At 30.6% G+C, this 23,438-nt stretch overlaps 1 long non-coding RNA gene and 21 other non-coding genes across 23 annotated transcripts; all 22 read right to left on the bottom strand.

Moving 5' to 3' along the window:
- Positions 1-4,052: 4,052 nt before the first annotated feature.
- On the bottom strand, positions 4,053-4,166 carry LOC127109604 (small nucleolar RNA snoR80). Its single transcript, XR_007796876.1, has one exon. It is a non-coding gene; the product is annotated as a small nucleolar RNA snoR80 (small nucleolar RNA).
- A 41-nt stretch (positions 4,167-4,207) lies between these two features.
- Positions 4,208-4,304, bottom strand: LOC127109590 (small nucleolar RNA Z152/R70/R12). Its single transcript, XR_007796863.1, has one exon. It is a non-coding gene; the product is annotated as a small nucleolar RNA Z152/R70/R12 (small nucleolar RNA).
- Positions 4,305-4,411: 107 nt separating this feature from the next.
- On the bottom strand, positions 4,412-4,498 carry LOC127109583 (small nucleolar RNA R11/Z151). Its single transcript, XR_007796857.1, has one exon. It is a non-coding gene; the product is annotated as a small nucleolar RNA R11/Z151 (small nucleolar RNA).
- Positions 4,499-5,495: 997 nt separating this feature from the next.
- Positions 5,496-5,582, bottom strand: LOC127109575 (small nucleolar RNA R11/Z151). Its single transcript, XR_007796849.1, has one exon. It is a non-coding gene; the product is annotated as a small nucleolar RNA R11/Z151 (small nucleolar RNA).
- A 221-nt stretch (positions 5,583-5,803) lies between these two features.
- LOC127105725 (uncharacterized) lies at positions 5,804-10,826 on the bottom strand. Of its 2 annotated transcripts, none has more exons than XR_007795119.1 (3): positions 10,596-10,826; positions 6,268-9,145; positions 5,804-6,160 (listed from the first exon to the last, which is right to left on the bottom strand). It is a non-coding gene; the product is annotated as an uncharacterized LOC127105725 (long non-coding RNA). The 2 variants fall into 2 exon arrangements; XR_007795118.1 differs by having other exon boundaries at positions 5,805-6,144.
- Positions 6,372-6,457, bottom strand: LOC127109581 (small nucleolar RNA R11/Z151). Its single transcript, XR_007796855.1, has one exon. It is a non-coding gene; the product is annotated as a small nucleolar RNA R11/Z151 (small nucleolar RNA).
- On the bottom strand, positions 6,584-6,681 carry LOC127109570 (small nucleolar RNA Z157/R69/R10). Its single transcript, XR_007796844.1, has one exon. It is a non-coding gene; the product is annotated as a small nucleolar RNA Z157/R69/R10 (small nucleolar RNA).
- LOC127109600 (small nucleolar RNA snoR80) lies at positions 9,902-10,026 on the bottom strand. Its single transcript, XR_007796873.1, has one exon. It is a non-coding gene; the product is annotated as a small nucleolar RNA snoR80 (small nucleolar RNA).
- LOC127109587 (small nucleolar RNA Z152/R70/R12) lies at positions 10,075-10,172 on the bottom strand. Its single transcript, XR_007796860.1, has one exon. It is a non-coding gene; the product is annotated as a small nucleolar RNA Z152/R70/R12 (small nucleolar RNA).
- LOC127109577 (small nucleolar RNA R11/Z151) lies at positions 10,266-10,352 on the bottom strand. The gene has a single exon (XR_007796851.1). It is a non-coding gene; the product is annotated as a small nucleolar RNA R11/Z151 (small nucleolar RNA).
- LOC127109568 (small nucleolar RNA Z157/R69/R10) lies at positions 10,439-10,535 on the bottom strand. The gene has a single exon (XR_007796842.1). It is a non-coding gene; the product is annotated as a small nucleolar RNA Z157/R69/R10 (small nucleolar RNA).
- A 7,113-nt stretch (positions 10,827-17,939) lies between the features above and the next one.
- Positions 17,940-18,064, bottom strand: LOC127109601 (small nucleolar RNA snoR80). Its single transcript, XR_007796874.1, has one exon. It is a non-coding gene; the product is annotated as a small nucleolar RNA snoR80 (small nucleolar RNA).
- A 41-nt stretch (positions 18,065-18,105) lies between these two features.
- Positions 18,106-18,202, bottom strand: LOC127109589 (small nucleolar RNA Z152/R70/R12). Its single transcript, XR_007796862.1, has one exon. It is a non-coding gene; the product is annotated as a small nucleolar RNA Z152/R70/R12 (small nucleolar RNA).
- An 89-nt stretch (positions 18,203-18,291) lies between these two features.
- LOC127109579 (small nucleolar RNA R11/Z151) lies at positions 18,292-18,378 on the bottom strand. Its single transcript, XR_007796853.1, has one exon. It is a non-coding gene; the product is annotated as a small nucleolar RNA R11/Z151 (small nucleolar RNA).
- A 114-nt stretch (positions 18,379-18,492) lies between these two features.
- Positions 18,493-18,589, bottom strand: LOC127109566 (small nucleolar RNA Z157/R69/R10). The gene has a single exon (XR_007796840.1). It is a non-coding gene; the product is annotated as a small nucleolar RNA Z157/R69/R10 (small nucleolar RNA).
- A 1,983-nt stretch (positions 18,590-20,572) lies between these two features.
- Positions 20,573-20,686, bottom strand: LOC127109605 (small nucleolar RNA snoR80). Its single transcript, XR_007796877.1, has one exon. It is a non-coding gene; the product is annotated as a small nucleolar RNA snoR80 (small nucleolar RNA).
- Positions 20,687-20,726: 40 nt separating this feature from the next.
- Positions 20,727-20,823, bottom strand: LOC127109591 (small nucleolar RNA Z152/R70/R12). Its single transcript, XR_007796864.1, has one exon. It is a non-coding gene; the product is annotated as a small nucleolar RNA Z152/R70/R12 (small nucleolar RNA).
- A 107-nt stretch (positions 20,824-20,930) lies between these two features.
- Positions 20,931-21,017, bottom strand: LOC127109580 (small nucleolar RNA R11/Z151). The gene has a single exon (XR_007796854.1). It is a non-coding gene; the product is annotated as a small nucleolar RNA R11/Z151 (small nucleolar RNA).
- A 1,389-nt stretch (positions 21,018-22,406) lies between these two features.
- LOC127109603 (small nucleolar RNA snoR80) lies at positions 22,407-22,531 on the bottom strand. The gene has a single exon (XR_007796875.1). It is a non-coding gene; the product is annotated as a small nucleolar RNA snoR80 (small nucleolar RNA).
- Positions 22,532-22,572: 41 nt separating this feature from the next.
- On the bottom strand, positions 22,573-22,669 carry LOC127109588 (small nucleolar RNA Z152/R70/R12). The gene has a single exon (XR_007796861.1). It is a non-coding gene; the product is annotated as a small nucleolar RNA Z152/R70/R12 (small nucleolar RNA).
- An 89-nt stretch (positions 22,670-22,758) lies between these two features.
- On the bottom strand, positions 22,759-22,845 carry LOC127109578 (small nucleolar RNA R11/Z151). Its single transcript, XR_007796852.1, has one exon. It is a non-coding gene; the product is annotated as a small nucleolar RNA R11/Z151 (small nucleolar RNA).
- A 114-nt stretch (positions 22,846-22,959) lies between these two features.
- Positions 22,960-23,056, bottom strand: LOC127109569 (small nucleolar RNA Z157/R69/R10). Its single transcript, XR_007796843.1, has one exon. It is a non-coding gene; the product is annotated as a small nucleolar RNA Z157/R69/R10 (small nucleolar RNA).
- Between the last annotated feature and the right edge of the window lie 382 nt (positions 23,057-23,438).

Genomic DNA, 23,438 nt, shown 5'->3' with positions numbered 1-23,438 from the left:
TAAAATTAAATAATATTAAAATTAAATAAAAATAGAAGTTTTAGGGTGAAAAATAGAAATTAAGGAGAAATAAGAGAAGTGGTGAGAGTTATGGTGTTAATTGCATGTTGGATAGGGAGGAGTCCTTAATCTGCATTAAGTTTCCCCCTATTTTCTTCCATTGTTGATGTTGATGTGCTCTTGAGAGAAACCTATGATAACTTTATTATAATTGTTAGGGAATATATGAAATTTCTGCATGGTTGATTACTGATTTTCATATGCCTTTGCATGTGATAATTGATTGAGTTGTGTTCATGTGTATGTTTTTGGTATTATGAGCATAACCTTAAAATCATGATAAAGTGATGAATTAGGTGTTTAATCAATGAGTATATGATGTGTTAATCATGGTGTGATATGTATAGGATGTTTTTTGTTTGATTTGGGTGATTGGGGATCAAAATTGTAGCTTTTATAGGACTCTAACAATGGAACTGCGTTCTGGTTTTTTTTCATGTTCTAGGTGACCTCGCTTAGCAAACCTTCGCTTAGCCAAGAAGAGTCTCGCTTAGCGAGCATGTGCAGAGCGTGACTTTTTATGGTTTTTGGTTCTCGCTTAGTGAGTGTGACAGCACATAGTTGCCATTTTTTACTCGAATTATCGGTTTGTCTCTATTTCCAGCGGCGATTGGTTGTTGTTTGATCGTGTTTAATGACATGAATTCATGTGATTGAGTGTTATGTGGATGTTTGCTCGATGTGTGCATATATATTGCGAAGTGCAATTATAATTATGTGAATTATTGTACATATTTGCTTATGATTGTCGAGATGCGTAGTTAGTAGTGAGAATTATTGTTGATGTATTTAAATGCATGATTGTTTACGGTCAGATGCTAAGATGTGATTTTTGTTGTGTTGTTTTCGTTACATTATTGTATGTACATCATATATTATCGTTGTTGTGAAAGAGACAAGTCACAAGTGATAAATGACACGTATCTAAAATAGGGGCATTTGATGTCCACATTTAACTATTTTTAATTGATTTATTATCCGGTTCAATTGTGACCGACATATCTTCTGGCTTTTCATATTTTTTCAATGCAATTTACAAAATATAATCTCTAATTTTTCATTTTTGGTTCACTTCCAAATTTTCTTTTCATATTTTTTCAATGCAATTTACAAAATATAATCTCTAATTTTTCATTTTTGGTTCACTTCCAAATTTTCTTTTTGTATCTCTGATTTTTTACAACCCTAACATGTCAAAATAATTATACTTTTCTCACAAAATTTACTCGACACAAAGTCTTAATTTATTTGAAATAAATTTTAAAATATTAGATTTATTCTTTAATTTTAAAACATATTAAGTAAAAACTATGAAGTGAAATTTTGATAGAGTAGGTAAATTATATAATTTTTTTAAATTTGTGTGTGAATAAAAATATATGAAGCAAATTAAAAGTTCTTATAATAAGGGAGAGAGTGGTAAAAAGATAGGATTATAATGTACTACCTACCTACGATGTAGTGTTATTTTGTACATTTTATATCATACAATTATGGATATAAATTTATAAGTAATTGATACAAATTTTTTAGCAATGTGTGAATTGATTTTTCAAGTTCTATTACGCCTACCAACAAATATATATGTAGTGTAAAAAATTGCTATCATTTATTATTAAAATTAGATAATAGTTTTTTTTTAATTTTTTGTTAATTATATATTTTTGTTAAATATTTTATTACATATGTGAAATGATAAAATAGATGTAAAATATTGATTTATTACGTATCTCTTTTTAAAAACTTAGTATTACAAATATCGTAACACATTAAAATATAATTGAGTAGTCTATATCTTTTGATTTTAATTGAAACTTTCCTCCTTAAATGACAAATAAATTATATTTGAGAATATAATTAAAAATATAAATCAATTTAAATACATTTTTAGGAAAAGAAAAAACAAGTATTGCACTAATTAATGTATATAAATTAAAGAATTAAAATTTAGTATAAAATAAATATTTTATACGATAGAGAAAAAAAGTAATATAAAATTAAAATTATTGTATAATTGATAGTTGCACTTATTGCTTTTATGAGACAGAATTTATAACTATTATTTTATAATATTATTTTTATAAACAAAAAAAAATATTATTTTTAAATACTAAAGTAAAACAATTATGTCTATTCACATTTGTGCGTAAACTAAATTTCAAATTTTGATGTTTGCTTGAAGTTTTAATGGTTAATTAAAAAAATAATATTTATTTCAAATTTAATAAATTTCCTTTTCTTCAAATATGAATATTATGTGAAACAGAAAAAATAAAATTATTGATAAATTATTAAATAATGATTTATATGTTTTAACAAATAATACCAGAAAAAAAATGTTTATAGATTCAAATATTTTTATATAAGAAAAAAGTTATGACATTATATTATTATCTCTTATAAAAATATTTAAAAATTTTGATTAAATAATTTTATCTTTTTATAGTTTAATTTTTATTACATTTTTGAATAAAAATACACAAAATAATATGAAACAGAGATAATTAAATTATTGATCAAAAAATTAAAAAATAACAGATACAAACTTACAATTTATTCAATTATTTTTATTAATAATATCAAAATAAAACTAATATTAATATAGAAAAAAATATATATTTTTGATTCAAATTTTCAATATCTCCTTTAACAAAATAAACTATTAAATAAAGGTCTACAAAAAAAAAATTAACATTTAATGTAAGCAAAAAATTATTATAATATTAAATTTAAGTTGCTATTATCTTATGTCATACTCAGTAGTATTAAATTTTAACTCATAATAATATTAATAAATTTTATTATACTTTAAGTTCATAAATATTATATCATGCTCATTAGTATTAAATTTTAAATCATAATAATATTAATAAATTTTATTATACTTAAGTTGATAAATATTATTATACTTTAAGCTAAAAATTATTATAACATTAAATTTATATTGCCATCATTTTATGCTTCTTTTTTACTTATAAACATTAATTACAATAAACATTAATTATAATTCCAATTGATCAAAATATGGGAAAACATTTTGACCTAATACATCAAATTATAATTTAAATTTTTTTTTTATATTGAAAAAAATTAAATTAAATTATAAAAGAAATTATTCATCATATATTATCAAAAATAGTTTTAAATATACCTTAATAGTATTTTATAAAAAAATCAGTTTTTAATTCCCAAGTTAATTTGTTTTTAAAATATTAGTCTAATTATAGGTTAAACATTTGTTACATTCAAGTCAAGTTTATTAATTTTTTTAAAAGGATATTATTTTCATAGAGAATTAATTTAATTTAAATATTTAGATATAAAAAAATGATATGTTAATGATTTCAGGTCCAAGGTCCAAAAACTAGAACAAAATTAGACTCATATTTTTTTACTTTTTTTTAAAGCTCAAACCTAAAAAATCCATGGATTATGGATAGCCCCATTATGATAAGTCCATGGATCATGGATAGCCCTTTTAGACTAACATAGTTATAAATTTAAAAACATATATAGCAATATTTATATTATCTTATTCCAAAATAAGATATTGAAAAGTAATCTATATTCTATTTAATCTTTCTATTTTAAATTTTATACATTAATATAATCAAATCATATTATAATATATATAAAAGATAATTTTTCAATATAACTTTTAATATAATATAGAACATTAGTATTTAAATTTATATTATGTTCAAAATAATTTAATTTTTAATTTTATTTATAATAAAAATTCCATTTCAAGCCCATACGCAACAGGACTTTTTGGCCCTTCCTTTCCATTTTTTTAAGCTTTCCTTCTTTACACACAATATTACAAGTCATTGGGCCTAAATCTTGAAATGAGCTTACTGAGTGATAAAGACAACATAACCAAAATCACAAGAACATTGACGGAATAAATGACCAAAACGTACATACATACACATATTCAAAAACACAGTAATGCTTAAGAATCTGAAATTATTTTAATAAAAAATAGAGACAAATGTATGAGGCGTTTCCAAGACCCAATGGCATTCAAGAAAACCATGAATCAGGATCACCACAAAATCGATAGCCATTACACTGAAAGGAACAATTTATCCTTCAGAATTGGTAAATGGACGCCACATAATTATAAAAACAAGAAACTATAAAAAGTGCTCAGTGGAAGGAGAAGTCGTTTTGAAATAAGGCTCACGGCAAAACCACTGCCCATAAACACTTCCTTGTTGTTTTTATCTCATCATAGCACCGATAAAGATTATCAACCGGTTCAGTTAGAATAAATTGTCAACATCACAAATGAAATTGAATACAGAGAGATTATAATCAAAATCATAACCATAATGGCATTGAAAAAATGCCTCAGTGTGTGTAACAATAAGATCCTTGATTAAAAATCTCACCGAAATCCACTAAGATTAAAGTATAATATCATCATAAACCTAATTAATATTTTAGGCTCAACTGAAATATTTCTGAGCCCATTTCAAACTCTCTTCTCATCTCTTTTTCCAAAACACAAAGCTAACCACGTAGTGAATCTACCACGTACCATCTTCCCTTGAATTTCGATCCTAATCGATTGAGGTAAACTAAATTTTCTTTCTATAATTTCATTTTATAATTTCACATTATTTTTTAATTCTTAGTGTATTTTCTACTTTGCGATGAAAAATCCAATTCATAATGTTGAGCAATCTATGAAGTCGTATCTTGTCGCTGAGAAAAGAAGAAGAATATGAAATGGGAGGAACTAGAGGGCAAAAGCTTTCTGGAATGCAAAAGCAAGTACTTAGCTTATACAGAGGATTTCTACGTGCAGCGCGTTCCAAATCTGAGGAGGAACGCTGCAAGATAGAATCCGTAGTATGTCAAGAGTTTCGGCGCAATTCCAAGGAAGTGGATCGGAAGAATTTTCAATACATTGAATATTTACTTCGCCGAGGATATAAACAGCTTGATCAACTTCGGAACCCTGGCACCACTGGCTTATCTTCTTTGCAACTTGATTTCTCAAAGTGAAACTTTAAAATACTTTTCATAAAGATCTTGTCAATTTGTTATTCATAATTAACTCAGTATTGAGAGGCTTGTCTTTTTTTATACAGAAAAATAAATGATCTGGATGATGTGTACTTTCCTTTTGATTATGTTGTTTATGGTTTATTTATTTTTAAAATAATATTTTACTTGTTATTGCTGCTAAGATACTTCGTCATCGCTCTGAGCCAAGTATCCATATGCTCTATCGTATATTTAAAATTTATATCGCCAAGTTTATTAGATTTTATCAAATAAACTCTTCCTTGGTGTTTTTATCTCATCATAGCACCGATAAAGATTATCAACTAGTTCAGTTAGAATAAATTGTCAACATCGCAAATGAAATTGAATACAAGAGAGATTATAATCAAAATCATAACCATAATGGCATTGAAAAAAGGCCTCAGTGTGTGTAACAATAAGATCTTTGATTAAAAATCTCACTGAAATCCGCTAAGATTAAAGTATAATATCATCATAAGCCTAATTAATACTGGATAAAATCTAATAAACTTGGCAACATAAGTTTTAAATATACGATAGAGCATACGGATACTTGGCTTAGAGCGATGACGAAGTAGCTTAGCAGCAATAACAAGTAAAACATTATTTTAAAAATAAATAAACCATAAACAACATAGTCAAACGGAAAGTACACATCATCCAGATCATTTATATTTCTGTATAAAAAAAGGCAAGCATCTCAATACTGAGTTAATTATGAATAACAAATTAACAAGATCTTTATGAAAAGTATTTTAAAGTTTCACTTTGAGAAATCAAGTTGCAAAGAAGATAAGCCAATGGTACCAGGGTTCCGAAGTTGATCAAGTTGTTTATGGCCTCGGCGAAGTAAATATTCAATGTATTGAAAATTCTTCCGATCCACTTCTTTGGAATTGCGCCGAAACTCTTGACATACTACGGATTATATCTTGCAGCGTTCCTCCTCAGATTTGGAACGTCATGCACGTAGAAATCCTCTATATAAGTTAAGTACTTGCTTTTGCATTCCAGAAAGCTTTTGCCAAATTCTTCTTCTTTTCTCTGTGACAAGATACGACTTCATAGATTGCTCAACATTATGAATTGGATTTTTCATCGCAAAGCAAAAAATACACTAAGAATTGAAATTATAAAATGAAATTACAGAAAGAAAATTTAGTTTACCTCAATCGATTAGGATCGAAATTCAAGGGAAGATGGTCTGTGGTAGATTCGCTACGTGGTTAGCTTTGTGTTCTGGAAAAAGAGATGAGAAGAGAGTTTAAAATGGGCTTAGTGTGTGTAACAATAAGATCCTTGATTAAAAATCTCACCGAAATCCGCTAAGATTAAAGTATAATATCATCATAAGCCTAATTAATTTTCAAAATTATTACACAAAATATAACACAACACACTAACTACCTAAAATTGAATAACATAGAGAAAATAAACAATTATCAAAATGTAAAAACGTTATTTGATAAAAATAGAGAAAATTGAGAGTGCTCAGACAACCAAGGGTTTGTAATCAATTAATGGGCGAAGATTCCCAAATCAGAAACTCTAGTCCACAAATTGTATCGTCACTGCAAAATATTCACAATATTCAACATGAACAACAAAAATAAAGAGAAAATATTAAAACGAAATCTTACTGATATCAAGATTCAGAACTCCAGAATTCTAACGATCTCAACCAAAGATTATAGTAACCAAGAAGACATCTTATCTTTTTGAAATAAAAATGAAAAAATCAAAAAACCAAACAAAACGTAAACCAGTATTTGACCTGAACGTGTGACTCCGTAACGTCGATGAGGTTGGAATATATGGGCAATGAAGTGAGTGGAGATCCCCAAATTAGGACTTATGAATGAGTCGACGGAACAGCTAGGTTTTGGTAGTATTGAGTGGGCTGGATCTTATGCTTCAAACTGAAGGCCCAAGGTTTAAATTGAGGAATTTATCACATTTCTAACATTGCGCTATCACCCCCGCACATTTTAAAAATGACAATTATAATTTTTTTTTATAATTTACCTTTTACAAATTTGAAAAATATTATTCTTCATAAATCATTAAAAACAAAAAATCCAATAGTTGTTGGATAAATTAAGTGAAGATTTGATCATTCTTTTGGCAAATAGTTGGATTTTTTGAGTTAATGATATCTCTAGTAGGTGTTTAAATCATATTTCTTGAAAATCAATTGTGTAATAAATTTGACATCGGTTTTATACAAAATCTAGTATGTCAGGTTTTTGGACACTCTTGTAATATCCAGGATTCATATTGTATTCATAGATTGTATACCTATTTTTGTCATTATAGAGGTATGTTTCATTAACATTTCGCCTACCTTCATTTGTCATTATGTAGGTTTATCTTTGCCTTATTTATGTTCTAATTTTTAGATATTTCTCTCTTAGAGAAAAGTAATATCATGGAAACAAATGATTCACCGAGAGTACTGTATTATTGTAGTTACCATTCACTATGATATGTCAAATGGGATGTAAGGCAAGCACGACAAACTAATTCATGTTGGTGAAGGGGTGGAAATTACAACAACAAAGGGAAATCGACTATTACTTATAGCAAAAAGGTCAAGTATCCTTTTCAGTTGAGATATGTATCAAGTGGTTGTGGTTGAAACATAAAGGTTACGGTGTTCACAACTATGGGATAGTTAAGGATTTTGACAATCGTGGTATGACAAATACCACATGGGGTCGAGGTTCATAATGGATGCACTAAAATATCTTAATACAAAAAAATTGATAATTTTCAAGCAAGTGTGTAAAATAAAGATACATAATGGAATATTATGAGAGGTTCATTCACTAAAATGGATTATGTGCTTTGTTTAAGTAATGATGAGAGGTATTTGTGTTCGATAGGAAATAGTGGGGAGTCGGATGTTGTTGATATATTCTAGATGTCACACCCCAGTTTCAAGCAAGGGTCCGTTGTTTTGGCTTTTTTTAAAAATGATTTTTATATTGTTACATATTCTAGTGTAAAAGAAATTTACAAAAAAACTTTTTATAAAAGCTTCAAATGAAAATTTGATTTGAATAGTTATTCTTAAAATATTATTTTAGGTATTTCATCATTTTATCGAAACTTTTTTGGATATCAAATTTTCAAAAAATCACTTAATTTTGAAGCTATTTCAAATGGCTTTTCATAAAACTCATTTTTAAAATACAACTTTTTGAAAATATTGTGATTTTGACTATGTTTTGATCTTCAATAATGTAAATTTATGTTATAGAATGAACAATTCAATCTTTTAATTTATAAAAACAAAATTTAAAAAAACTTATAATATTTTGAAAATCATTTTTGTAGAATCCATTTTCAAAAATACAAAGAAAAAATACATTTTTTTAAAGCTAAAACAAACTGACCCAAACTCTTCTTTAGTGTTTTTATCTCTTCATACCACCGATAAAGATTATCAACTTGTTCAATTAGAATAAACTTGACGACATAAGTTTTAAATATACGATAAGTTTTAAATATACGATAGAGCATATAGATACTTGGCTCAAAGCGATGACGAAGTAGCTTAACAACAATAACAACTAAAACATTATTTTAAAAATAAATAAACCATAAACAACATAATCAAATGAAAAGGAAAGTACACATCATCCCAATGATTTATTTTTCTGTATAAGAAAAGACAAGCATCTCAATCCTGAATTAATTATGAATAACAAATTGACAAGATCTTTATGAAAAGTATTTTAAAGTTTTACTTTGAAAAATCAAGTTGCAAAGAAGATAAGCCAGTGGTACCAGGGTTCCGAAGTTGATCAAGCTGTTTATATCCTCGACGAAGTAAATATTCAATGTATTGAAAATTCTTCCTATCCACTTCCTTGGAATTGCATCGAAACTCTTGACATATTACAGATTCTATCTTGCAGCGTTCCTCTTCAGATTTGGAACGTGCTGCACGTAGAAATCCTCTGTATAAACTAAGTACTTGCTTTTGCATTCCAGAAAGCTTTTGCCCTCTAGTTCCACCCATGTCATATTCTTCTTTTCTCTGCAACAAGATATGAATTGGATTTTTCATGGCAAAGCAGAAAATACAATTGTTGGAGATTATTAGAAATTAACACAGGCCATATTAATGAATTGTAGGAGATTATTATAAATTAATTCAGGCCATATGGATGAAGTTGCTTTGAAAAGCAATACACGAGGAATCATAACAAAAAATTAGCACATGGCTCAAAAGACAGAATAATAATTGAGCTTGCTTGTGTGCTAAATATTTTACTCAAATGTAGGACTTTGTAGAAATTGCTTATATAGAACCACTACTATAATCAATAATTTATTGTTTTCATAAATATAAATTAATAAATTTTGTTAATGATATTCATTTATTTATCATGTAAAAATGTAAAAAAAAAGGAATTGGTATGATTTAATAAATAAACTACAGTCAAATCAGTATGATTTTACGGAAAGTATTACTTGAGGATCTCCAAGGTTTACACCATTTATGCTATTAATGTGAAAAAATAGAGCACCAATATTTAAATCAAACATTGAAGAACATCAAAGCTAATTTAAGTTTAGTTATTTCTTGGAGGACAAAAGGAGAGATAAAAAGGAATTAATGCTTTGGGAGACGACTAAGTAATAATCAACAGATTCAAGATCCTACATTTACTCTTGTGGACAAATGCATCACAAAAACATGGGTTGCTAAATTTTAGAAAAACCGATCAAAACGTACATACATATTCAGAAAAACAGTAATCTTAAGAATCTGAAAATATTTTAATAAAAAATATGTATGAGGCGTTTCCAAGACCCAATGGCATTGAATAAAAACCATGAATCAGGATCACCACAAAATCGATCTGGCGTCCGAGCCATTACACTGAAAGGAACAATTTATCCTTCAGAATTGGTAAATGGACGCCATCTAATTAATCACTAAAAAACCAAGAAACTATAGAAAGTGCTCAGTGGAAGGAGAAGTCGTTTTGAAATAAGGCTCACGGTGAAACCACTGCCCATAAAACACTTCCTTGGTGTTTTTATCTCATCATAGCACCGATAAATATAGAGATTAATTGTTCCAGTAAGAGTACATGATCAACAACACAAATAAATATAGAGAAAATAATAACCACAATAGTATTGAAAAAAGGCCTCAGTGTGTGTAACAATCAGATCCTTGATTAAAAATCTCACTGAAATCCGCTAAGATTAAATTATATTATCATCATAAGCCTAATTAATTTTCAAAGCGATAAAACAGAACAAAATGAAAAAACTGATTAAAAATTAATTGAAAATACGAACAGAGACAAAGTCAACTAAGTGTGCTCAGACAGCCAAGGGTTTGTAATCAAATTATGGGTGAAGATTCCCAAATCAGAAACTCTAGTCCACAATAGTATCATCACCGCACAATATTCAACATCAAATATACAAACAGAAAAACAGAAGGAAAAAAAATCAAGGGGAAATCTTACAGAAATTAAGATCCGGAAATCAAAAATCCTAACGAACCCTAATAATGACTTTAATTTTCAATTTGTAATTTGAAAGTGAAGGAGAAGAGACTGGTTAGGGATGGAGGCTATAGGTTCGAATATATAAGCAGTGAAGTGAAATGGCGATCCACAAATTAGGGTTTTGTGAAAGAGTGTGGGCGGAACAGCAAGTTTTGCGTAGTTTAGTGTGGGCTGGACCTTAAAGTTCAAAACGGAGGCCCGCATCAGTAATATCATTTATTTAGGAAATTTCTTAATTCATATATTACTATTGTGAAAATACTAAAATATCTCTATATTTTAGATATTTATCTTCTAACACCTTCAAGCACACGCAACATTTATCAATTTTGAACAATGTTTTAGGAGAGGTATTTTGTTAATCCGTAGATGCATCTTTAAAATATGTTTGTAGATCCATTTCCGTAAAATTATGAATCAAAAACAGAAGTAGAAAATCAAAAAGTCGTATTCTGAAAAACTAAATTTAGCATGCATAACATAAAATCAGCATTACATAGACGATGTCAACGTAGAATGAAATATTGCATTTCAATATTCAGATGGACGTTTTAACATCTTCACAATATCGTCAATCGATCTTGAAATCGTTGTTTCCAACTCGATCAGAACTTTTATTTTGAAATGGAAAAATGTATTCCACATAACAATGAGGCTTAAAATAAATGATCTTTACATGTAATTCCAATTTCTTTTGCTCTATTTGATGTGATGAAACAGAAGATTTGGAGTGAAAATATGGATTGAGAATGGAAGGGTTTTTGGTAAGGGTTTGGAGTATAAAACAAGTATTGTTGTGTGATCATGTAGATGAGTGTTTTATCAATTTATTTCGGAGATGCATCTCCAGAAATATCAGACATGCAAAGACCATTGGAATTTCAAAATTCAACCTCAAACCTCCATAGATGCATTTCCAAAAAATTCACTAGATTGCTCAACTATCAATATATTTGTTGCAAGTACCCGAAAGTGCATCTCTGAAATAATATTTTGTGTTAATCTTGGGTGGCACTTGTTTGGTGGGTCATAAAAGTGTTGCAGGGTGCGTCTAGAGATGTATCTCCGGAATTTAAAGGATATTTTTTTTATAGGGTATTTTTCCATCCCATATAGTGGGATAAGAAATTCTATTTATTTATATGTTTATGTGTGTATTATTTTTCTCTCTTCCAAAATATGAATTGACAACATAATAATACATTATGGATTTTTTATCCACTTTAAAGCATATGAATTGTTGAGTATTTCATAGTGTTCTAGTTAGTTGAAAATAATGTACAAAATTCTACTAGTGTATCCCATGCCTAACTTAGAATCATCAGCACATTGAAGAAAATAACAACTTTGTATTTTCAATATAATCTAAAAAATAATTCATTTTTGGCGGGGAAAAAAAGAGAAACATAATGGTTCTGAAATGGGCTAAAGCCCGGTCTGCACGAAATCGGGTCACTTAAGTCTAAACAAAGTAAAATAGATTAGAGAATAGACACGCCCTAAGGGCGCACTCGATCATGAATGATTGGAATCTCGAGAGTATTAAATGATAAGATTCACAAGATCTTTTTAAATGTATCATTATAGAAAGTTGTCCATAAGAAGGTTCTATGACTTCTAAATTTTATACTCCTACCATAAACTTTAACTAACAACTCATACTCAAATAAATATTACTTTATGCCTTAAACTTTTTACTCATGACTTCTACTAATTTGATCATCTAAGTGTTTACAGGAACACCCCAACGACTTGGAATAACAAACAATGCATGTCGTCAAGACATTCATCATTGTCACTCAAAATTTTTAGAACCATTTAGATCATTTGGCTATGTCAGTGGGAATCGTGCTCAATGTTTCCACTGTCTCTGATGTGATAGTGAACATAGGAAGAAAAAAACGAGTTGAGGCTGAAATTGCTATAAACCTTTTATTGTAACACACTTTGGCTAGTGAAGCCGTAAGGAAGCCCTAGTCATAACAGGACGGTGTGGTCATTTTTTCCTCCTCTTACAAGTTCTCACCTAAGGATGGTTAATAGGGATTTCTCGTCAAGGTGTGGAGATCCCCGAGATCTCACCCGTCAACCAAGAAACCAATGATATCCTTATAAATCTCATGATGGTACTTTATAGGCAATTATAGTTTATTCAACGACATAACAATCGTCTAATGTTAATTGAGGTCAGACAAAATTCACCCCAAATGACATCCATTGGTCTTTAGGGGATAAGTCAATGCATAATGGAACAAGTTGAACAAACTAATTTCTTCACTCAATAAGCAAGGAAAAGGATAACTTGGATTAGGAAGGTTTATCTTTTGTTTCATTGAATTATTGTAACATGAACCTAAATCAATCATCATAATGAAAGATACAAATTTTTGACGGTTTACTGTCAAAAACTGGATTAGGTGTCTGCGATGACGATATCATCGAACCATTATAAATCCTAGTGTACTACCTTATCTTTCTATCCTTTAGATTTCTTATATGATTGTGTTAGCTATTAGAATTGTGGTTTACTCTATAATTGCACTCTTCTTAGGTTTATTGTATTCATAGTCTTAATTTGTATTATTTTAGGTTTGATTAGTCTTAATTTGTATTAATCTGATTTTAAAAGTCAACAAGAAGGGATTTTTAATTGTCTATTCAACAACCCCCTTGTAACACCCCAAACTACTTCCAGGATTACCGATTGATCCCACAAACTAACACGTGTCTTTTTATCATACTTTATCCTTACCCGCATCCTTTTCGAAAAACTTCCTAAAAGGCCACTCATCCAAATATTACTCTAAGTAAAGCATGTTTAACCATGACATGAAATTCATAAACACATATAATGCCATAAAACCTCAAGCCAAATCCAAGCATACATCAATGCAACATAACATATCATAGCAAGCAAAATTTGAATAAAAATTGCTACTACATACTACATAACAGGCCTATATAAAAACCAAATCATCAAAACCATACAAGGTCATGCTTATGACATGCATATCTGTCGCTACGCGAAAAACACAGAGTCGCCATCGGTTTTTATTTATTCCAAAGGAAAGGGAAAATATTGAGAAAACCCCAAAGTATGGTCGTCGCAACCACGAACAGGTTCGGAAGTCGGTTATGCAAGGGGAAGGTATTAGCACCTCTCACATCCATGGTACTCCATGGGAACCATCTAGGATGTTTACGCTTACGTGTGTATTATTTATTGAATGTTTGCTTGCCAAAGGTTTGCGGAGTGGAGGTAGATTTTAAATTAGTGTGCTCGCCAAGGAATGGATCCTCGTGCCTACGTATGCCCACTTGTTGAAGTGAGAAATCAGAGCCTTCGTAGTTCGTGGTTTTGAAATTGTTTGTGTTTGTTTTGTTGATTTTATTACCTTGAATAAGGGTTTGCGATCATGTTGCCTTAAGGCTCAAACAAAAGGTTTGAATGAGTTGGATTGTTTTTAGGTTTTGAGAAAGTGTTATTGATTTCGGATTGCACTAAAGACTATGGATAAAGGTGAATACCTCAAACGGTCAAGCCAAACGTCTTGTGTTCGAAGCATTCAGAATGAGTGTAGGAAAGCTCCAGTCTCATCCCTTCTATATCGCTTAAGGCTCGTGACGTACAATCCTAATCGCCATTTATTGTGTTTTTGAGTTTGATTTGAGAAAGAGACCGCTTGACGTTAGATTAAGGGTTTGTTTATTGGTTTGATTTGAAAAAAGACTGCTTGACGTTGGATCAAGCGTTTGATTCTTGATTTCGAAAAGGTGAACGTTCCTAATGCCTAAGGAGTATCTAATTAAGCAATAAAAGAAAGCGAGTAAATGCGTACACGATAAAGGGGAGGGGTACATGTAAAGTACAAGGGAGTGCAGGAAATAAAAGATCTCATTGTCAGGTAGCCCAAGAGAAAGCCTTGTGCGTGCAATTGTGTCCAAAACTAGAAAGCAAGTAAAAGATTACAACTTGTCTTGAATCTTGAATGCTCTTTTCCATGTTTGGGTTGAATGATTGTCCAAGGCTTTTTGCAAAGGATCCTTGAAATTCTAGTAACAGACTATCGATGTCACACTGGATGTTATGACATCCAATTCTGCACGGACGGGATTGTATACAGAAGGTAAATGTAAAGGGCAGTAAATAACACAGAGAATTGTTTACCCAGTTCGGTGACAAACACACCTACGTCTGGGGGCTACCAAGCCAGGGAGGAAATCCACTATAAGAGGTATTAATTCAGGACTTAAATCAACTGTTTAATCTTATCACTTAAGACCTACCCAATGCAATTTCAATCTACACTAAGACCTGAGTTCCTACTCACTCCCCCTCAATCACCACAGTGATTACAACCTTTAATAAGTTTAAAGTCAATGGAGAAGTTATACTTCAAACAACTCTTGATTGTGCTTAAAAGCTTTTATCAAGAAACATAGTACTCGCGCTTAAAAGCTTAGAGTGACACAACAATTACAACTCAATGAACACCCTAGTCCAATGCAATCATCTAAGTGATAGTTGCTTGGCTTACAAGTAAAATCTACTACACGACACAAAAATAATACAGCAGTGAAATATGATGATATAATAACTTCTTCACGCTCCAAACCCCTGAGTTGCTGAAAGTAGGATTGCCATCCTTTTATAATGCAGCACTTGGGCCTTGTACTTGAATTTCCTAAAATTAAGGTTAAGTAAGTTAACCTAATTTCCACATATTAGGGTGCTAACAAATAGGCTATATGTTAGGCCTCTTAATTTTAGCATAGTTGTTAGTTTCCTAGATTTTAGCACAGCTGTTAGATTCCTGAAAAATAGCCTGAGATAAATACTGAATCATAACAGAAAAACTAACTAGCCTACACTTTAGCATATGCTGTCAGGAATGAATGTCATAACATTCAGTTTGACGTCCAGAACATAGGCCATATGCTAGACATCTTTAATTCTAGCTCAGTTGTTGGTTTCCTAAAACAGCAGCCTGTAATAAATACTGAACTATACCAGAAAAACTAACTGGCCTATAATTCAGTATCTGCTGTCAGGGATGAATGTCATAACATTCAGTTTGACATTCAGTAAATCTTGTATTAGCTAATCCTGCAGCATACTACTCAAGCATGTCATGACATCAGTCAAGACATCAGATTACAATTAGTGTTTTAACACAAAATGCAGTCAATCAAAAACATCTAAAAACTCCCCCTTTGGCAAATTTTTGGCTAAAACAACTTGGCATCACAACAGAGTTCACAGCAGCAGAAAACACACATCCAAGCAAAGAATCAAATTGGCTAATACACTCGGCACACATCCAAGCAGAGAATCAAATTAGCTAATACACTCAGCACACATAGAAGTTAAACTTCAACCAGCAGTAGCACAAGTAGACAGCAAACAGCAACACAACCTCTTGTTTAGGGGACCTTCAACTACAAATAAATATGTTTTCTACTCCCTTTTTTTGTCAAAAATGTTGCCAAAGCAGCAAAAATAAACATACAAATAATTTGAAATCCCGACCAAGTATCAGATACACACACTTGATCTTGCCTCACAGCTTTGATCAAGTAGACACACACTTGATCTTACTTCACAGCTTTGATCAAGTAGACACCCACTCTTGCTTCACAGTGGGTACAACCATATCAGATGTCATGACTTTGTGTATGACATCTTGAAACACTCTTGCATGAACATGTTCTTTAACTCCAGCAGGTACATAAGACATCTCCCATAACATCTTGTGAACACACTTGTTGCAAGTGAAGTAATTATTATCAGAGCACACTTTCAATTATTTAATAATTTGAAATATTAAATAGTACATTCCTAACATCCTTAGTTGCTATAATTCCTCAGAAAGGCATATTCCCAACTTGCCCCTTAAATTTCCAAACTGAGTAGCATCCAAAGCCTTTGTAAATATGTCAGCAAGCTGTAGTTCAGTCGCCACATGTTCCAAGGTAATCACTTTGTCTTCTACCAGATCTCTTATCAAGTGATGTCTAATGTCAATATGTTTGGTCCTGCTGTGTTGGATATGATTCTTTGAAATATTGATGGCACTGAGATTGTCACAGAACAATGTCATGACATTCTGAGAGACATTGTACTCAGTCAGCATCTGTTTCATCCATACCAGTTGGGAACAACTGCTTCCAGCTGCTATGTACTCAGCTTCTGCAGTGGATAATGATACACAGTTCTGTTTCTTGCTGAACCACGATATGAGATTGTTTCCGAAGTTGCAAAGAAGATAAGCCAGTGGTACCAGGGTTCCGAAGTTGATAAAGCTGTTTATGGCCTCGGCGAAGTAAATATTCAATGTATTGGAAATTCTTCCGATCCACTTCTTTGGAATTGCGCCGAAACTGTTGACATACTACGGATTCTATCTTGCAGCGTTCCTCCTCAGATTTGGAACGTGTTGCACGTTGAAATCCTCTGTATAAGTTAAGTACTTGCTTTTGCATTCCAGAAAGCTTTTGCCCGCTGGTTCCTCCCATTTCATATTCTTCTTCTTTTCTCTGCGACAAGATACGACTTCATAGTTTGCTCAACATTATGAATTGGATTTTTCATCGCATAGCAGAAAATACAATTGTAGGAGATTATTAGAAATTAACACAGGCCATATTGATGAATTGTAGGAGATTATTGGAAATTAACACAGGCCATATGGATGAAGTGGCTTTGAAAAGCAATACACGAAGGATCATAACAAAAAATTAGCACATGGCTCAAAAGACACAATAGTAATTGAGCTTGCTTGTGTGCTAAATTTTTTACTCAAATGTAGGACTTTGATGAAATTGCTTATACAGAACTACTACTATAATCAATAATTTATTGTTTTCATAAATATAAATTAATAAATTTTGTTAATGATATTCATTAATTTATCATGTAAAATAGTTTAAACCTGATGTGCCAGTTGACTTTTTTAAAATACAAATCTTTAAATATCTCCAGGTTTACACCATTTATGCTACAATTTGAAACATTAATGTGAAAAAATAGAGCACCAATATTTAAATCAAACACCGAAGAACATCAAAGCTAATTTACGTTTTTATTTATTTCTTGGATGACAAAAGGAGAGATAAAAAGGAATTAATACTTTGGGAGACGACTAAGTAATAATCAATATATTCAAGATCCTACATTTACTCTTGTGGACAAATGCATCACAAAAACATGGGTTAACTAAATTTTAGAAAAACCGATCAAAACTTAAATACATATTCAGAAAAACAGTAATCCTTAAGAATCTGAAAATATTTTAATAAAAACTATGTATGAGGCGTTTCCAAGACCCAATGGCATTGAATAAAAACCATGAATCAGGATCACCACAAAATCGATCTGGCGTCCGAGCCATTACACTGAAAGGAACAATTTATCCTTCAGAATTGGTAAATGGACGCCACATAATTATAAAAACAAGAAACTATAAAAAGTGCTCAGTGGAAGGAGAAGTCGTTTTGAAATAAGGCTCACGGCAAAACCACTGCCCATAAACACTTCCTTGGTGTTTTTATCTCATCATAGCACCATTAAAGAGATCAACTGATTCAGTAAGAATAAATTGTCAACAACACAAATAAATATAGAGAAAATAATAACCACAATAGTATTGAAAAAAGGCCTCAGTGTGTGTAACAAACAGATCCTTGATTAAATATCTCACTGAAATCCGCTAAGATTAAATTATATTATCATCATAAGCCTATTTAATTTTCAAATTTATCAAATAAAGACTAATGCAAAAACAACAATTTCAGAAATTTGAAAGAAAAAAATAACAGAAAGAAACAGCTTTATTTGATTGAATTGGGGTAAATTAAGAGTGCTCAGACAGCCAAGGGTTTGTCATCAAATCCTGGGTGAAGATTCCCAGATCAGAAACTCTAGTCCACAATAGTATCGTCACCGCACAATATTCAACATCAAAAACACAAATACATAACCAAAAGAAAAAAATCGAAACGAGATCTTACTTATATTAAGATTCAGAACTCGAAAAACCTAACGATGTAAACCAATCTTTTGACCTAAACGTATTGTGAGTAAGGAAGATGAGGTTGGAATATATTGGCAGTGAAGTGAGTGGAGATCTCCAAATTAGGGCTTATGAATGAGTGGGCGGCGGAACAGCTAGGTTTCTGTACTCATGAGTGGGCTGGATCCTAAGCTTCAAATCCAAGGCCCACCTAACAAGTATCAAGAAAATTTTACTTTATTCTCACATTTATCCCCTTATTTTAACGATTTCGCAAATATTTTAAATTTATCTTTCTCATTTACACTTTAATCTTTTTATTTTTTACTATTTATTAACATTTGAAAACCTCTACAACACAAAACAAATAACTTGGATTGAAGAAATCCAAAATGTCTATTTTTTAAATCGAAAAACTTAAAGTAATATTTTCCGATTTATATGGTTACTAAATCTGATAACTTGTTGTGTTCATAATATTTATCTGGATAACTTCAACAAATGATTTACGATTTATGTTTAAACTGCACATCAAAATTACATCACACCAAAATTACAAAATACACATTATTAATCAACAATGCAACACAAGCATGCTAATAATTTATCTCAACAGAATAACATTTCAAACTGCACATCAATTTAATCAACTCATTGTGCAAATATAATGATCAAAACAATCAAAACATAAATAGCATACAACAACATAGTTCCCCCTTCAAACTACCACCACCACAACAATAATTCTGCATATTCACATAAAATTATCACACAACTCAAATATTCATACATAACTAAGACCTATGGGTAAATACAATCAAATTTATGTAAATGTCCCAAAAATGAATTTACGCATATATTATCTCCCTCTTCTGATCCTAACATACATGCATTGACAATTGACCACTCAAGTAATCCTCTCTCTAAATTACATCACACCAAAATTACAAAATAAACATTATTAATTAACAATGCAACACAAGCATGCTATTCACTTCAACAAAATAATTTTTCAAACTGCACATCAATTTAATCGACTTAGTGTGCAAATATAATGATCACCACAATCAAAACATAAATAACATACGACAGTATAGTTCCCCCTTCGAACTACCACCACCACAACAATAATCTTACATATTCACACAAAATTATCACACAACTCAAATATTCATACATAACTAAAACCTATGGGTTAATAAAACCAAATTTATGCAAATGCCCAAAAGTGTATTTTCTAACAAACCTCAAATACAACAAATATATGCATAATTCCACTTATTTTATCAACAACAAAAAATCAAAAATATACTCCTTGAATAAATCTAAAAATTATACTCCCTCCTCCGTATTCAAAATCTGAAACTTTACACTTATTGAACAAAATTTAATTTGTATTTAATTTTATCTTTAAAAAAAATGTTATAAAATAATATAGTTGAATAATATAAAATTAATATATTTTTATTTATAATATATTACAAGAAAAATATGTATTTTTTACTTATGTTGAACATTAAAATAAAGAAGTATGATCTATCTATTCTTGTGCCAATTTCAGCATTGGTGCTGGTAAATTGAAAATGATTTAAATAACAAAAAAGGATATGAAATATGATAGTAAAAAAAACAACATAGGATTTTTAACTAACTATGTAACAGACTATAATAATATACATAATATACAGCACTTTCTAAGAATGAGTCAAATGTCACTCAAACTTCTACGTCAAATCCAACCTACATTATTTCCTTTTTAAGCTCATACTCTTGATATTACTCTTTTGTGAAGAATACTTTACCATAAGCTGGGATTCCTTTATCACAAGAACAGTGAGAGAAAAAACGATCAAATCATACATACATATTCAAAAACACAATAATGCTTAAGAATCTGAAAATATTTTAATAAAAAATAGAGACAAATGTATGAGGCGTTTCCAAGACCCAATGGCATTGAAGAAAACCATAAATCAGGATCACCACAAAATCGATCGCCATTACACTGAAAGGAACAATTTATCCTTCGGAAATGGTAAATGGACGCCACATAATTATAAAAACAAGAAACTATAAAAGTGCTCAGTGGAAGGAGAAGTCGTTTTGAAATAAGGCTCACGGCAAAACCACTGCCCATAAACACTTCCTTGGTGTTTTTATCTCAACATAGCACCGATAAAGATTATCAACTGGTTCAGTTAGAATAAATTGCCAACATCGCAAACGAAATTGAATACAGAGAGATTATAATCGAAATCATAACCATAATGGCATTGAAAAAAAGCCTCGGTGTGTGTAACAATAAGATCCTTGATTAAAAATCTCACTGAAACCCGCTAAGATTAAAGTATAATATCATCATAAGCCCAATTAATATTTGATAAAATCTAATAAACTTGGCGACATAAGTTTTAAATATACCATAGAGCATACGGATACTTGGCCCAGAGCTATGACGCAGTAGCTTAGCAGCAATAACAAGTAAAACATTATTTTAAAAATAAATAAACCATAAACAACATAATCAAAAGGAAAGTACACATCATCCAGATCATTTATTTTTCTGTATAAAAAAAAGGGCAAGCATCTCAATACTGAGTTAATTATGAATAACAAATTGACATGATCTTTATGAAAAGTATTTTAAAGTTTCACTTTGAGAAATCAAGTTGCAAAGAAGATAAGCCAGTGGTACCAGGGTTCCGAAGTTGATCAAGTTGTTTATGGCCTCGACGAAGTAAATATTCAATGTATTGAAAATTCTTCCGATCCACTTCCTTGGAATTGCGCCGAAACTCTTGACATACTACGAATTCTATCTTGCAGCGTTCCTCCTCAGATTTGGAACGTGATGCACGTTGAAATCCTCTATATAAGTTAAGTACTTGCTTTTGCATTCCAGAAAGCTTTTGCCCTCTGGTTCCTCCCATTTCATATTCTTCTTCTTTCCTCTGCGACAAGATACGACTTCATAGTTTGCTCAACATTATGAATTGGATTTTTCATCGCATAGCAGAAAATACAATTGTAGGAGATTATTAGAAATTAACACAGGCCATATTGATGAATTGTAGGAGATTATTAGAAATTAACACAGGCCATATTGATGAATTGTAGGAGATTATTAGAAAGTAACATAGGCCATATGGATGAAGTGGCTTTGAAAAGCAATACACGAAGGATCATAACAAAAAATTAGCACATGGCTCAAAAGACACAATAGTAATTGAGCTTGCTTGTGTGCTAAATTTTTTACTCAAATGTAGGACTTTGATGAAATTGCTTATATAGAACTACTACTATAATCAATAATTTATTGTTTTCATAAATATAAATTAATAAATTTTGTTAATGATATTCATTAATTTATCATGTAAAATAGTTTAAATCTGATGTGCCAGTTGACTTTTTTAAAATACAAATCTTTAAATATCTCCAGGTTTACACCATTTATGCTACAATTTGAAACATTAATGTGAAAAAATAGAGCACCAATATTTAAATCAAACACCGAAGAACATCAAAGCTAATTTACGTTTTTATTTATTTCTTGGATGACAAAAGGAGAGATAAAAAGGAATTAATACTTTGGGAGACGACTAAGTAATAATCAATAGATTCAAGATCCTACATTTACTCTTGTGGTTATGCATCACAAAAACATGGGTTAACTAAATTTTAGAAAAACCGATCAAAACTTAAATACATATTCAGAAAAACAGTAATCCTTAAGAATCTGAAAATATTTTAATAAAAACTATGTATGAGGCGTTTCCAAGACCCAATGGCATTGAATAAAAACCATGAATCAGGATCACCACAAAATCGATCTGGCGTCCGAGCCATTACACGGAAAGGAACAATTTATCCTTCAGAATTGGTAAATGGACGCCACATAATTATAAAAACAAGAAACTATAAAAAGTGCTCAGTGGAAGGAGAAGTCGTTTTGAAATAAGGCTCACGGCAAAACCACTGCCCATAAACACTTCCTTGGTGTTTTTATCTCATCATAGCACCATTAAAGAGATCAACTGATTCAGTAAGAATAAATTGTCAACAACACAAAAAAATATATAGAAAATAATAACCACAATAGTATTGAAAAAAGGCCTCAGTGTGTGTAACAAACAGATCCTTGATTAAAAATCTCACTGAAATCCGCTAAGATTAAATTATATTATCATCATAAGCCTATTTAATTTTCAAATTTATCAAATAAAGACTAATGCAAAAACAACAATTTCAGAAATTTGAAAGAAAAAAATAACAGAAAGAAACAACTTTATTTGATTGAAATTGGGTAAATTAAGAGTGCTCATACAGCCAAGGGTTTGTCATCAAATCCTGGGTGAAGATTCCCAGATCAGAAACTCTAGTCCATAATAGTATCGTCACCGCACAATATTCAACATCAAAAACACAAATACATAACCAAAAGAAAAAAATCGAAACGAGATCTTACTTATATTAAGATTCAGAACTCGAAAAACCTAACGATGTAAATCAGTCTTTTGACCTAAACGTATTGTGAGTAAGGAAGATGAGGTTGGAATATATTGGCAGTGAAGTGAGTGGAGATCTCCAAATTAGGGCTTATGAATGAGTGGGCGGCGGAACAGCTAGGTTTCTGTACTCATGAGTGGGCTGGATCCTAAGCTTCAAATCCAAGGCCCACGTAACAAGTATCAAGAAAATTTTACTTTATTCTCACATTTATCCCTCTATTTTAACAATTTCGCAAATATTTTAAATTTATCTTTCTTATTTACACTTTAATCTTTTTATT

Source organism: Lathyrus oleraceus, chromosome 7 (assembly GCF_024323335.1).
Source record: "Lathyrus oleraceus cultivar Zhongwan6 chromosome 7, CAAS_Psat_ZW6_1.0, whole genome shotgun sequence".
Taxonomy (NCBI): Eukaryota; Viridiplantae; Streptophyta; class Magnoliopsida; order Fabales; family Fabaceae; genus Lathyrus; species Lathyrus oleraceus.
This window is presented reverse-complemented; position numbering and strand designations above follow the sequence as displayed.